Below are 6,000 nucleotides of genomic sequence, written 5' to 3'. Positions count from 1 at the left end.
GTGCCATGCGATGCTACTGCACACTAGTAACAAGCTACTGCTCAGTCACCATCTTGTGTAGACATGGCCACTTTGTCTTAATCAGGATTTTTTGCCAGACTAAGAATGACAAATTCGCTTTGGCTTTATAATGGCCATTGGGAGTAAGGCCTAAATTGCAAAATTCAGAGCTGGTTGCTATTTTGATCGCTGTATGAAGCGTGATTGCATTTAAAGCCAAGATTTTGTTTTGGTCCATTAAATGGGAGCTGGGAGTAAAATTGAGATCCAGATTTGGATTCAGGATGGCATTCTATCCTGATCCCCACATGTGGGACACATGAAATCACATCAAGTCCATGTTCATTGTTTGCATTTAGATTTAAAGCAAGAAGCGCTTATGTGACAGTGCTCCCCACTGTGTGCTGGCAAAAGACTCAGAAAAAGAAGAGAGTTGTTTATGCTCTAGTACTGTGGGAGTCTCTGTGTTCTGTTGAGCACTAGGACCCAGCAGAAAGTTTCCTTATTTCTGTGGTTTTAGCAGTACCTCTGACACAAGGATAGCTCAGTGAGCATGGAGTCTGGGTTACGGCTGCATTCTGTCTGGAGGGATCCTTCCAAATACTGAATCAAACCAGAATGAAAGGATTAACTGTGAGAATATAACAAAACTGCAACAGCAACTAATGCAGGAGGGAGCAAGAGTAAAAAACAAAGATTAAAAGGTAACTAAAATGGTTCTCATTTCCTGTCTTTTAATCTTTGACTCAGGGGTTTAGCATTGTCATTAGGAGCCTATAAATGTTCAAACAGCTGCATTTGTGCACATTTTGATTTTGAGGTTTGGGTTGTTTGTTTTTCAGGGGCTTTTTAATCCCCAAATTTCATATGTATTTCAGAGGATCTACTGCATCAAGCTCACATTGTCATATGATGCAGGATGGACAATAACCTCATCCAGATTAGTTTAGTTTTTAAAGTAAGTTCATTAAAAAAAAGCCCCCACAACTCTGGGGAGGGGGGTATTTAGTTGGTTAACTACCTTTTGACTTCATTTCTTATTGAAAAGCATAACATGCTTGCTCTGTTCAGTTAGGGATGTGTGTGTGTGTGTGTGTGTGTGTGTATTCATGCATGTGTGTTAATAACTTCATCCACTACAGTGTGAAATAGTTACATATAACTTAAGCAAAATACCCAGTGACTAAGGACTGGAGGACCGTTTCCGAATTTTGCGGCTGTGCTGCTTTGAGTAGTTCATGCTGTTCCCTTGGCTCTGTTGTTTTAACCAAATTCCCCAATCTGTGGCTACAATTTATATCAAATAGCAAATCAGTTCTGATCTTTTTTAAATTCTGAATTCCGAATTAGGTACTAATAACTGTTATCTGGGGAGAAACAGCCTGGCCAAAGCTGGTAATAATTTTGTTCACAGCTGTGAAAGACATTTTTAGAAAAATAAAACATTTTCCCCAGGAGCTCTAAGCCCAGATCCTGCACAGACACTGAGCCTGGTTCTGGGAGGTGCTAAGCGTTTGCACCTCCCTCTGGCTTCAGTGAGTTTTGACATCACAGGATTGGCCCAGAGTAGAAGGGTGTTTTGGTTCGTTTTGTTTTCGATTCCCGAGCCGAGTTGTAGAAGTTCTCAAATGCAAGCCATGCTTTGGGAAATGCATCAGAGAACAGTTGGGGTGGACAATTATAATAATTCAAGAAAAAATGAATTTAATGTGAAAGGAATAGTCTGTTGCCAGCCCCCATGTGGAGATTGTCATAGCCAGTGTGCTTCCAGTTCATTGACACAAACATTCATTTTACTAATCTTAGGCAGACACTGTTGTATTTCTTTTGTTCCTGCATTTCATTGATTTTTAAATCACTATTTTATAGAGACAGCCTGTTTATACTTTACAATTTGTATATGGTGTACTTTACACACGCATACATTTAGAAGGACTCATCTCTTGTGTTAAGATTGATTTGTTCAGTGCTATTATTAAGAGAGGTGTTTTCCTGTTTTCAGATTAGCTTCCCCTTTCTTGCCTTTCTGCAGTATTGACATCTAACTTAGCTGGACTTTTTCTTAGGTTTATTTCTTCAAAATATATATATGACATTTCCTCACTGGGCCAAGCAGGCGTTTTCATTTCTAGCAGTCTTTTTCGACCATGGTCAGCTTTTGGTTGTATTATCAACATGTTTCTGTCAAATTCTATTGTGTTATCATACTCCCAGTCTGGTTTATGGAAACTTTTATTACAACAAGCAATTTTAGGCTGTAGTATCATTTATGTCAGACCAGAGCAATACTGGAGTAACTGGATCTTTAAACTCATTGGTTGGATTTGAATTTTTTTATGCACAGAAGGTTAACACTGTGACATGCAGAGAATCAGAATAAAAAACGAACACACAATGGAAATGAGTTTTTCTCAGTATTAAAAAAGAATTGGCATTTGTAAAGAGGGCAATAAATTAGGCATCGAAAGCCCTGTTTCCTTCAGAGTATCTCATGCATGAGCCAGTAAACAACGTAAAGTGTGATCATTTTGCAGTTGAAAATGTAAGGCCTTTTAAGGTTTGTAGCCTAAGCCTTACATGTCATTAAAGTAGCTCTCTTGTTAAAGAGGGACTGTCCCAGAAGCTGTAAAATCTATAAACACTTTCCTGATTGGCTTAAAAATTTAGACACAGGAAGTGCATGATATCTAATAACAGACAAGTGGAGACATTGTTGTCATGGAAACTGAGAAGACTACTCCCCCTCTCCCCATTTATAAAAAAAAAAAAAAGCCTGCATATCATCAGAAATGCCTGTAGAACATGTTGGCTTCTGCTGCCTTTCCCACAGCATCTGTTGAAACCTGAGACTGTGCCTGTCAAATCAAGGTCATTTTACAACAAAAACTGTACCTTCTTCCATATTTCATATCTGTATTTTGTTTCATACTTTTAACAGAACAAAGAGTTAAGGGAAACAACCTGCTCTCCTTACTCAGGCAAAGCTGCTGTTGATTTCAGTGGGAGTCTTGCCTGAGTGAGGCCTGCAACATTGGGCCAGGAGAAGCTTATGTTGTAGTTTCAAGTTCCATATTGTAAAAAGGCTCAAAACAGAAGGGCTGAGAAAAAATATTTGGGTGCCAACTGTTGGATTAAATTCATTCCTGGTATAGTTCCATCGGCTTCCGAGGAGTTGTAACTGAGCTGAATTCCGCCTACTTTGTTCCTGTGAACTACAAACCTGTTAAAAGTTAATTATTTGAACTCAAATGCTAAGGCAATTTCACAACTCCGCTTTATATCTTGGGAAAAAAAACCTTGAATTAATAAGTGTTAACTGTGGACATTAAATCATTGTTTCTATTAGAACTGTCCTTTCTCTTCAAGAGCACTGAAGGCAAGAACATAAATCTGAAAGGAAAATACACTCTATTAGCCGTGAATGCAGTGTGGAAAAATAAAGACAGAGTAAACTACTAAGATTACTACTTGGGTAAATTAAAGTTTCACTGTACTGGACTTTCAGTAAGTTTGTGGTGTGATAGAAATTTTGCTTTCAAAGCAAAACTGGAATCTCTCTCTGCAAATGCACAAGGAGATGAGTGAACTGTCTTTTTGTTTGTTTTTCTGGCAGATGCTGATTTCAAATGTTTTTGATGGAAAGATGTCTTCAGCCTTTATTACATTTTCTCTGAAGCATTTCATTTTGGTATTCCCTTAAATTTTCATTTAGCTCTGTTATACTGACCAAACAGCCAGTTTAAAGCACTTGAATGCTTCACCCTCAGTATAAATCATCAGTTTGAAACCTTCGAAAATGACCAGTTTGACCTTTGTTTTCTCTTTGCTTGCATATTTCATGGTTTTAGGAAAACTAGCTGACTGCTGAGTAATTCTTAGGGCTATGGGGCCAGATCCTGCATAACATTGAATTAGAGGCACTCAGCACCTTGAAAGAAGCCTTGTGCATCTCTCAAGATTAGACCTTTGTCCATTCAGGAAAAAAAGGTCTGTTTCTTATTTACATTAAGGTCAGAGTAGTCTAAGGGCACCTTAAAATCAATGTAAATGTAATTTACCCCAACTTGAAGGTCCCTTTATATTACCAGAGAGATGTAAAGTGGCCTGAGTGCAAATAAGAGCTGGCTCCCAAGTGTTGTAGAACTGAAGCATGTCAGCGTTTCATGCAAATATTGGTTCATGTACATGTTAGAATAGTCTTTGAGATTTGGACAATTGTATATTTTTATTCATCCTGCATATAATTAGCCAGATGTTGCTTTTAATTGATTGGGAGCTTAGATGAAGAATGTTAGGCTTCACAGTAAAAGCTTTCTCTTCTAGCAAAGAATTTCCTGTTGTCAGGAGCTCTCTTATCTGCAGGAACGTTCATCAGCAGGAAATATGTCAGTTACTTGTTTTTACAAACCGAAGGAAATGAACTGGATTAGTTGTTTTCTAGATTTGCCCTTCATTCTTCATGGAGAATTCTTCACAATGTCTGTGTAGCAGCATTTCTCTCTGAATAGGTCTCTTCGTAAAAGTTTTACTAAACCAACTCCTCAGTATTCTTTGGTATCAGAAATGCAACATAAAGTAAAAAGCAGAGGTTTAATGTTGTCAATCCACTCTTCTTCCTCCCCATCCTCTATATTTTTTATTGTCTGAGCCACATTTTCAAAGGCAGACTCTAAAATTGGTAGTGCTGAAATGGGACTTTGGTATATGGAGATTACATAATGATTGCCTGGGTATCCAGTTTGGTTGCACAGATGCATTTTCCCATAGAAAGGGAAAATTTTGAGAATAGAAAAAAAAATGTACATTAACTGATTTATTAGTAGTAATTGTTCTTAAATTCCTAAACCCAATTTCATCTATCAGCCAATCAACAAACAGTCATTAATTAATACCCACAGAACCTGTGGGTGGCAATTTCCAGAGATTAGGAAACTGAGGCAGAAGGTTGTGGAGTGATTTGTACAAGGTTAAACAGCAAGTCATTGGCAGAGCTTGAAATAGAACTAAGATCCCCTGATTTCCAGACCTCTCCTCAAACCACTAGATAATATCAGACTGGGTTCAGGCATTCTTGAACATGTAGTCCTCTTTCATAAATTAATTTGTGCCAACATTCCAATATAATAGGTATTTTAGGGGAAAATACAGAAAACAACTAGATATGTGTGAAATACAGGTCCAGGTCCTTCTCTGAACCACTTCCAAATTGGAAGTTGAGATCCCAGATCAGAGGCCAGTGATAAAGTTGGGATTATAGCTCCCCAAAATAGGCTTTGTGCTCAAATCCAGGGTTCAGGTTAAGCTCATCATTGATTTAATAACTAAGTGTATTCAGGAAAACACATTATTTCTCAGTTATCAGCTAATGAGATCTATTTACTGAACTCAGCTGAGTTTATTGAGGGGCTTTTTCCTCAGATTGATATGGAACAGATACATAATGTTATAAGAAAATCTAGTACATGAATAAAATCTAAGAGCTGATTGTTTAATTAGACAAGTATACTTACTACTTATGAAGCGTATCCCACACATCTCTGATTTAGTTAATCTATAAGGAGCAAATCTACCTTACCTTCCACCTGACTTCAGACTAACTTGGTTAACTACCTCTGTCTGTTGCATTAGAGTCATTCTTGACAGAAGAATTAGCCACCAGGAAGCAAATCACCGTTCTAAACACCAGGCACGTCTGCACAAGACACTAAATGCGCAGTAGCCAAATAATGCTGAGCAGTAGCGCATCACACAGCACCAAGAGTGCTAATATGGTACTGTGCAGTATTATTAGGCTACTACACAGTAGTAGCCACTACTTTGGAATACTGAAAAGGTATTTGCCGGTGCTACTGCAAAGTAACTCCAGGTACTGCGCAGTAGCATCTCATGTAGATGCACCCACTAAGCAGAATGAGACTATCCTGGCTTATATTTGAATTTGCTGGTTTATGATTTTTAGATCTCCCAACTGAGCCAAAACAGGACCCAAAACAGGTCCTT

General features: G+C 38.1%; 1 protein-coding gene across 5 annotated transcripts in view; it reads left to right on the top strand.

The window, feature by feature from the left end:
- Positions 1-533: 533 nt before the first annotated feature.
- FOXN3 (forkhead box N3) overlaps positions 534-6,000 on the top strand; it is a 319,921-nt gene continuing 314,454 nt past the window's right edge. For all 5 annotated transcript variants that reach the window (XM_019552393.1, XM_019552391.1, XM_019552392.1 and 2 more), the window contains exon 1: positions 534-704. The gene's annotated coding sequence lies outside the window, so the exon portion shown is untranslated. The remainder of the gene's footprint in view (positions 705-6,000) is intronic.

This window comes from Crocodylus porosus, unplaced genomic scaffold (assembly GCF_001723895.1).
Source record: "Crocodylus porosus isolate Cpor-Errol unplaced genomic scaffold, CroPor_comp1, whole genome shotgun sequence".
NCBI classification, from domain to species: Eukaryota; Metazoa; Chordata; order Crocodylia; family Crocodylidae; genus Crocodylus; species Crocodylus porosus.
Note: the sequence above shows the minus strand (reverse complement) of the source record. Positions and strands in the feature narration are given on the sequence as shown.